The sequence below is a fragment of the Opisthocomus hoazin genome, chromosome 16 (genome assembly GCF_030867145.1).
Source record: "Opisthocomus hoazin isolate bOpiHoa1 chromosome 16, bOpiHoa1.hap1, whole genome shotgun sequence".
Classification (NCBI taxonomy): Eukaryota; Metazoa; Chordata; class Aves; order Opisthocomiformes; family Opisthocomidae; genus Opisthocomus; species Opisthocomus hoazin.
This window is the reverse complement of record NC_134429.1, coordinates 17,159,208-17,168,112: the sequence shown is the minus strand read 5'-3', so window position 1 is coordinate 17,168,112 and position 8,905 is coordinate 17,159,208. Positions and strand designations below refer to the sequence as shown.

Here is an 8,905-nt window from a genome sequence, read left to right as displayed (position 1 = left end):
GCCCTTTGAACCAACATGGCCACACAGCAGCCTTGAGCCCACAGCTCCCGCCATGCCCCGGAAATCAACATGGCCGCCCGACAGACCTAGGCCCACAGCTCCAACCATGCCCTTAGAACCAACATGGCCGCCTGGCAGCAGCCCCAAACCTACAGCTCTTTCCATGCCCTGGGAACCAAAATGGCCACCTAGCAGAAACCCCAGGCCCACAGCTGCCACCATGCACCGAGAAAAAACATGGCGGGCCAGCAACCCCAGGCTCACAGCTCCCGCCATGCCCTGGAAACCAACATGGTTGCCAGGCAGACCTGGGCCCACAGCTCCCACCATGCCCCGGTAACCAACATGGCCGGCAGCAGGCCGGGGCCCACAGCTCCCGCCATGCCGCGAGAACCAATATGGCCGCCCAGCAGCCCTGGGGCCACAGCTTCCGCCATGCCCCGGGAACAAACATGGCCGGCGGCAGCCCTGAGACAAAAGCTCCTGCCATGCCCCGAGGTCCAAAATGGACGGCAGAAGCCCCGGGCCCACTGCTCCCGCCATGCCCTGGGAACAATCATGGCCACCTGACAGCCCCAACCCTCAGCTCTTTCCAAGCCCCGGGAAAAAACATGGCCGCCTGACAGCAGTCCCAGGCCCACAGCTCCCGCCATGCCCTGGGAACAAACACGGACGCCAGGCAGCCCTGGGCCCACTGCTCCCGCCATGCCCTGGGAACCAACATGGCCACCCAGCAGCCTTGAGCCCACAGCTCCCCCCATGCCCCGGAAACCAACATAGCCAACCGGCAGCCCTGAGCACACAGCTCCCGCCATGCCCTGGGAACCAACATGGCCGCCTGGCAGTCCTGGGCCCGCAGCTCCCGCAGTGCCCTGGGAACCAACATGGCTGGCGGTAGCCCCCGACCCACAGTTCCCGCCATGCACTGGGAAACAACATGGCCGTTCAACAGTCCGGGTCCCACAGCTCCAGCAATGCCCTGGACACGAACAAAGCCGTTGAACAGTCGCGGGCCCACAGGTTTCGCCATGCCCCAGGAACCAACATGGCTGCCCGACAGCCGCAAACCTACAGCTCTTTCCATGCCCCGGGAACAGACATGGCCGCCTGGCAGCAGCCTTAGGCCCAATGCTCCCGCCATGCCCTGGGAACCAACATGGCCACCCAGCAGCCCTGGTCCCACAGCTCCCAATACACCCCAGGAACCAACATGGCCGCTCGGCAGCGTCAAACTCACAGCTGCCGCCATGCCGTGGGAACCAACATGGCCACCAGGCAGCCGTGGGCCCACAGCTTCCGCCATGATTTGGGAACCAACATAGCCAGCGTCAGCTTCCGGAAAACAGCTATCGCTATGCCCCGGCAACCAACAGGGCCGTCCGGCAGCCCTGGGCTCACAGTTCCTACCATGCCCTGGAAACCAACATGGCCACCCAGCAGCCCCGGGCCCACAGCTCCCGCCATGCCCTGGGAACCAAAATGGAGACCAGGCAGCCCCGGGGCCCACAACTCCCGCTATGCCCTGGGAACCAACATGGCTCTCAGGCAGCCCCGGGGACCACAGCTCCCGCCATGCCCCAGGAACCATCATGGCCGGTGCAGCCCCGGGCCCACAGCTCCCGACCATGTCCCAGGAACCAACGTGGCTGCCCGGCAGCCTTGGGCCCACAGCTCCCGCCATGCCCCGGGAACCAACATGGCCACCCAGCAGCCCCAGGACCACAGCTCCTGCCATGCCCCAGAAACCAACATGGATGGCAGCAGACCCGGGCCTACAGCTCCCGCCATGCCCTGGGAACCAACGTGGCCGACCAGCAGCCCCAGGCCCACAGCTCCCGCCATGACCCGAGAACCAACGTGGCGGGCAGGAGCCTTGGGCCCACAGCTCTCCCCATGCCCTGGGAACCAACATGGCCCTCAGGCAGACCCGGAGACCACAACTTCCGCCATGGCCCAGGAACCTAAATGGCTGCTGGCAGCCCCAGGCCCACAGCTCCAGCCATGCCCCAGGAAACATCATGGCTGCTTGCAGCCCCAGGCCCACAACTCCCGCCATGCCCTGGGAACCAACATGGCCACCCGCATGCCCCAGGGCCCACAGCTCCCACCATGCGCTGGGAACCAACATGGCCGACGGCAGCACCAGGCCCACAGCTCCCGCCATGACCTGGGAAACTACATGGCAGTTCGGCAGCCCCGGGACCACAGCGTCCGTCATGCCCTCGGAACCAAACCGGCCGGCAACAAACCCGGGCCCACGGCTCCCGCCATGCCCCAGGAACCAACAAGTCTGGCGGCAGCCCTGGGCTCACGGCTCCTCCCATTCCCCGGGAACCAAAATGGCGGCCCAGTAGCCTCAGGCCCACAGCTCCCGCCATGCCCTGGAAACCAACATGCCCGTCCGGCAGCCCTGCGCTGACAGTTCTTACTATGCCCCGGAAACCAACATGGCCGCCCAGCAGCCTTGGGCCCACAGATGCTGCAATGCCCCGGGAACAAACATGGCCGCACGTCAGCCTTGGGACCACAGATCCCGCCATGCCCTGAGAACCAACATGGCCGCATGGCATCCCCGGGACCACAGATCCCTCCATAGCCTGGGAATCAACATGGACGCCTGGCAGCCCCGGGCCCACAGCTCCCGCCATGCCCTGGGAACCAACGTGGCCGTTGGAACCCCTGGGCCCACAGATCCTGCCATGCCCTGGGAATTTCGCTGTGGTTTCGCTGGATAGTAGGTAGGGACAGTGGGAATCTCGTTCATCCATTCATGCGTGTCACTAATTAGATGACGAGGCATTTGGCTAGTTATCGAACATATATACATGATACATGTCCCTTTTCCGAGTTAAGTAAAGGTGGCCCGTCCACCTGGTGTCAAATCCGGTAAATTTGTCACAATTTGGTATGTGACGCGTCATGATTTCGAGTTCCCAATAGAGTCCCCCTACGCACCACGGAGACTGGAGGTGGAGTTGGGTGGGGGTCTTCTTATCGAACATGCATACAGGATACATGTCCCTTTTCCGGGTTAAGTGAAGGTGGCCCATCCACCTGGTCGAATCCGGTAATTTTGTCACGAGGTGGTACGTGACGTGACGCGTCATGATTTTGAGATCCCAATAGCGTCCCCTCCACACACCACAGAGACAGTTTCGAGGTGGAGTTGGGTGGGGGAAAGTCCCACTATATCTCATCATCTCGTCTTTTCTCTTTATTGGTTCAGCAGGGGGGTACAACATTGGGGACAGCAGAGAAAGAGACATACCGTACATTCCCGAGTTCGGACTCCCGAGTTCAACTCCCGGGCTCACAAACTCTAACCCGCACTGTGCCATTCCGTTCCCGACGCACCATACATTCCCGAGTTCGGACTCTCGAGTTCAACTCCCGAGCTCACAAACTCTAACACACCGTACATTCCCGAGTTCGGACTCCCGAGTTCAACTCCCGGGCTCACAAACTCTAAACCGCTCTAAACCCTTCTGTGCCCTCTTTCACTGACCGTCAGTGGCACCAATGGCCACAGTGGCACCAATGGCCACAAGATCTTATTGCCACAGTCCAGTTTAAGTTTGAGGGTATCGTCATACCAAATAAAGCCGCCCTCTAGCTAGATTTGGTTTTGCCCAACTAACCACTCGTGGGCAGAGGCTCAAGGCACGAACACGGTCGATGCCGAGAGTTTATTTCACCGGTTTTAGCTACTATCGATCGGTTGGTGAGACCGTTCGATAGGGAGGAAGTAACCATAACTCCTGCTGGGGCAGAAGTCAACTCGGTTACCCAGTAGGGCATCCGGCGGGACCGCGTGGAGGTGTGACATCTGCAGCTCAGCCCAGCCCGTAACTATGATCCCGTCTTAAGAGAGTCATAGTTACTCCCGCCGTTTACCCGCGCTTCATTGAATTTCTTCACTTTGACATTCAGAGCACTGGGCAGAAATCACATCGCGTCAACACCCGCCGCGGGCCTTCGCGATGCTTTGTTTTAATTAAACAGTCGGATTCCCCTGGTCCGCACCAGTTCTAAGCCGGCTGCTAGGCGCCGGCCGAGGCGGGGCGCCGGCCTGGGGACCCCCCCGGGGACCCGCCCCCGCATGACCCCAACCGCGTGCCGGCGCCGGCCGACGGGACCGCACGTGCGCACGCGCGCGCGCGCGCCGCCGGGCGCCGGGCGCCGCGGGAACCCTCCGGCCCCCCCACCGCAAGGGCTTGCGGACCGCAAGGGCCGGGGGGAGGCGACGCGCGGCAACGACGCGCGCGCCCACGCCGGCGGCGGCCCCGCTGCTGGGGCGCCGGCCGGGCGAGGCGGCGGCGGCGGGCGGAGGGGGGGGCGGGCAGCACCCGCCGCAGCTGGGGCGATCCACGGGAAGGGCCCGGCACGCGTCCAGAGTCGCCGCCGCGCGCGCACCCCGCCAAGGGCGGCGCGCAGCGCCTCGTCCAGCCGCGGCGCGCACCCAGCCCTGCTTCGCACCCCAGCCCGACCGACCCAGCCCTTAGAGCCAATCCTTATCCCGAAGTTACGGATCCGGCTTGCCGACTTCCCTTACCTACATTGTTCCAACATGCCAGAGGCTGTTCACCTTGGAGACCTGCTGCGGATATGGGTACGGCCCGGCGCGAGACTTACACCATCTCCCCCGGATTTTCACGGGCCAGCGAGAGCTCCCCGGACACCGCCGGAACCGCGACGCTTTCCAAGGCGCAGGCCCCTCTCTCGGAGCGAACCCATTCCAGGGTGCCCGGCCCTTCACAAAGAAAAGAGAACTCTTCCCGGGGCTCCCGCCGGCTTCTCCGGGTTCGTTTGCGTTACCGCACTGGGCGCCTCGCGGCGCCCGTCTCCGCCACTCCGGATTCGGGGATCTGAACCCGACTCCCTTTCGATCGGCTGAGGGCAACGGAGGCCATCGCCAGCCGTTTCAGAACGGCACTCGCCTATCGCTTAGGACCGACTGACCCATGTTCAACTGCTGTTCACATGGAACCCTGCTCCACTTCGGCCTTCAAAGCTCTCGTTCGAATATTTGCTACTACCACCAAGATCTGCACCTGCGGCGGCTCCACCCGGGCCCACGCCCCAGGCTTCTAGGCTCACCGCAGCGGCCCTCCTACTCGTCGCGGCCTAGCCCCCGCGGGCCTTGCACTGCCAGAGACGGCCGGTTATGGGCCCGACGCTCCAGCGCCATCCATTTTCAGGGCTGGTTGATTCGGCAGGTGAGTTGTTACACACTCCTTAGCGGATTCCGACTTCCATGGCCACCGTCCTGCTGTCTAGATCAACCAACACCTTTTCTGGGCTCTGATGAGCGTTGGCATCGGGCGCCTTAACCCAGCGTTCGGTTCATCCCGCAGCGCCAGTTCTGCTTACCAAAAGTGGCCCACTGAGCACTCACATTCCACGGCACGGCTCCACGCCAGTGAGCCGGCCCCCTTACCCATTGAAAGTTTGAGAATAGGTTGAGATCGTTTCGGCCCCAAGACCTCTCATCATTCGCTTTACCGGGTAAAACTGCCACGCGGCCGAGTGCCAGCTATCCTGAGGGAAACTTCGGAGGGAACCTGCTACTAGATGGTTCGATTAGTCTTTCGCCCCTACACCCAGGTCGGACGACCGATTTGCACGTCAGGACCGCTACGGACCTCCACCAGAGTTTCCTCTGGCTTCGCCCTGCCCAGGCATAGTTCACCATCTTTCGGGTCCTAGCACGGACGCTCACGCTCCACCTCCCCGGCCGCGCGGCGCGGGCTAGACGGGCCGGTGGTGCGCCCGGGGCTTCTCGCTCGACCGCGCCCCGGGATCCCACCTCAGCCGGCGCGCGCCGGCCCTCACCTTCATTGCGCCATGGGCTTTCGTCAACGGGCCCCTGACTCGCGCACGTGCTAGACTCCTAGGTCCGTGTTTCAAGACGGGTCGGGTGGGAAGCCGACATCACCGCGGAGCCCGGGCTCCCGGGCGCGGACCCGCGCGGCGCCGCAGTCCACTGAGCGCAGTCCACCCCGGTTGACAGCGGCGCCGGGGGCCGGCGGGCCCGGCCCGCGCCCCCGGCTCCGGCGGCGCGCCGCGGAGCCCCCGCGGGCGGGGGGCGCAGCGCAACCGGCCGGGGGGACCGGGGGGCGGGAGGGCGCGGCAGCGGTCCTCTCTCCCTCGGCCCCGGGATTCGGCGAGACCTGCTGCCCGGGGGGTTCTAACACGCGACGGCGCGCACGCGCGCGCCGCCAGGCCACCTGCCCTCTGGAGGCCTTCCCAGCTGACCCGGAGCCGGTCGCAGCGCACCACCGCGGAGGAAATGCGCCCGGCCAGGGCCGGCCGCCGGGCGGGTGGCGGTCCCCGCACCGACCCGCCCCCCCCGGCCCGCCCCCCGCGGGCGGGCGCCCGGGGGAACGGAGGGGAGGCGGAGGTGGGGATCCACCGGAACCCGCGCCGGCCGACCGCGGCTCGCCGGGTTGAATCCTCCGGGCGGACTGCGCGGGCCCCACCCGTTTACCTCTTAACGGTTTCACGCCCTCTTGAACTCTCTCTTCAAAGTTCTTTTCAACTTTCCCTTACGGTACTTGTTGGCTATCGGTCTCGTGCCGGTATTTAGCCTTAGATGGAGTTTACCACCCGCTTTGGGCTGCATTCCCAAGCAACCCGACTCCGAGAAGCCCCGGGCCCAGCGCGCCGGGGGGCCGCTACCGGCCTCACACCGTCCGCGGGCTGCGGCCTCGATCACAAGGACTTGGGTCCCCCGAGAGCGCCGCCGGGGAGGGGGTCTTCTGTACGCCACATTTCCCGCGTCCCACCGCGGGGCGGGGATTCGGCGCTGGGCTCTTCCCTCTTCACTCGCCGTTACTGAGGGAATCCTCGTTAGTTTCTTTTCCTCCGCTGACTAATATGCTTAAATTCAGCGGGTCGCCACGTCTGATCTGAGGTCGCATGCCCAAAGCAAAGCGAGGCGCGCGCGCCCCCGCCGACAGCCAGCCTGACCTGGCTGCGCTCTCGCGCGGAACCGCGCCGCGCCGTCGCCGCATCCGCCGCAGCCGCCACCGCCGCCGGCGGTCGGCTCACGGAAGAGGAAGCCCCAGCCCGGAGAGCGGCCTGACAACGCGTCAGACGCGCCCGGAGACGGCCCCGCATGGGGCTACGGCCGATGGGTTTCTCGGGGAGGAGGAGGGCGACAGGAACCGGGGAAGGGGCGGCGCGGACGGGGGACAGACGGGGACGACTACCGCCACGCCCCCGTCCCCCACCCACCGGCGCACGCACGCGCGCGCGTCATTGCAGCACGGCACCCCCGCGGTGCCCACCCGCAGACAGAAGCCCGCGCGGGAGGCCGGCGGCGAGGCCCGCGCCTTCGCCGCCCCGCACCTCCCTCCCCCGAAGCTCGCTCTCGCTCTCTCTTCCTCAAACCCACCACCGATAGCCTGGCGGGGACGAGCTCCGTCCAGCAGGCGCGCTCCGGGAGCGGGGAGCTTCGGAGCGCTCCCCGAGTCTCCATTTAGGGGGACGAAGGCCCGCGCGCTCGCGCACGCGGCCCTGCGAGGCACCCCAGCCGCGCCGCTGCTGGCCCGCCGGCCCCCCCGGGCTGGGGGGGCTCGGCGGCGCAGACGGCAATTGATCGTAAAGCGATGCTCAGACAGGCGTAGCCCCGGGAGGAACCCGGGGCCGCGAGTGCGTTCGAAGTGTCGATGATCAATGTGTCCTGCAATTCACATTAATTCTCGCAGCTAGCTGCATTCTTCATCGACGCACGAGCCGAGTGATCCACTGCTAAGAGTTGTCTGAGTTTCGGCACCGCCCCGCGCGCGCGGAGGGGCTGGGACCGCTCGCCGAGAGCGGCCCCTTCTCCGAGGACGGCCGGACCGACCGCGCGGAGGGGGCGCTGCGCGGCGGCGCGACGCGGCGCGACGGAGAGGCCTCGCCTTGGCTTGACCGTACGAGCACAGGGGAAACGGAAAACAACGAAAAACCCCGAGCGGACAAAGGGCGGGGGAGCCCGCGCTCCCGACCGACCTGGGGAAACGCACACACACACCCTTGGCGCGCTTCGGAGGCGGCCCAGGCGCCCGGGCTCGGACTGGCCTCCGCGCGGAGCCTACGGCGCGCCCAGCCGCGCCGCCTGCCCGCCTTCGCTCGGGACCCGGACGCCCGGCTGCGCCCACGCTGCGACGAGCCGGCTCCCCCCACAGTCGCCTCTCGCCCCACCAGCGAACCTCAGCGCCAACGCCGCCTTCCACCGACGCCGGAGGAAGCACGGCCAGCCACCGGAGCGCGAGCCGGCGACGCGCGGCCGCCCGCGGGCCGTCGGACGGGCAAACCCGGCCGCCCCGCGCGGCGGCGGCGGCCGCCACCGCTGCCACGAAAACCGCTGCCGCAGCCGCTTCTCGCCTCGGCCCCTCGGCTGCCGGCACGACCCGAGTGGAAAGGGGGACGGCGCTGAGCGCGAGGGCGGCTCCCGCTCTCCCCGTTTCCACGCGGAGACCGGGAGTGGGACGCCCCGGCGCCGCGCGCCCGCCTGGTCGCCCGGCCCGCGGCCGGCAAAGGGCTCGAGACGGAAGCGACGGGCGGGGAAACGCGGGACGGGACGGCCGCTAGCGGCTGTGGCCAGGGAGCCCTCCCGCACGACCCAACGGACGACCGGTACGACCGGCACGCCGAGCGGCGCCGCCACCGCTCGGCCGGGGGTGTGGCTCGCCCCTTTCTTTCCCTGGGCGCCGAGCGCTCGGACGGGGCGAGGAGAGGGAGAGGGGAGCGCAGCGCGCCCTCAGCGCGGCCGCAGCGCGAGCGTCCAAAGGCGCGGGGCGGCCCCGGCTACCGCCCCCCCCCGCGGGGTCTCGCCGCGCCCTTTTGCCCCGGCGCGGAGCCCACGCTCCGGCCGGGGGTGGCCCCGTTTGCGAGGCAGGCAGGTCAACCGCGGCCGACC

The 8,905-nt window shown here is 67.0% G+C and overlaps 1 non-coding gene across 1 annotated transcript; it reads right to left on the bottom strand.

The window, feature by feature from the left end:
- Positions 1 to 7,608: 7,608 nt before the first annotated feature.
- LOC142363401 (5.8S ribosomal RNA) lies at positions 7,609 to 7,761 on the bottom strand. Its single transcript, XR_012765725.1, has one exon. It is a non-coding gene; the product is annotated as a 5.8S ribosomal RNA (ribosomal RNA).
- Between the last annotated feature and the right edge of the window lie 1,144 nt (positions 7,762 to 8,905).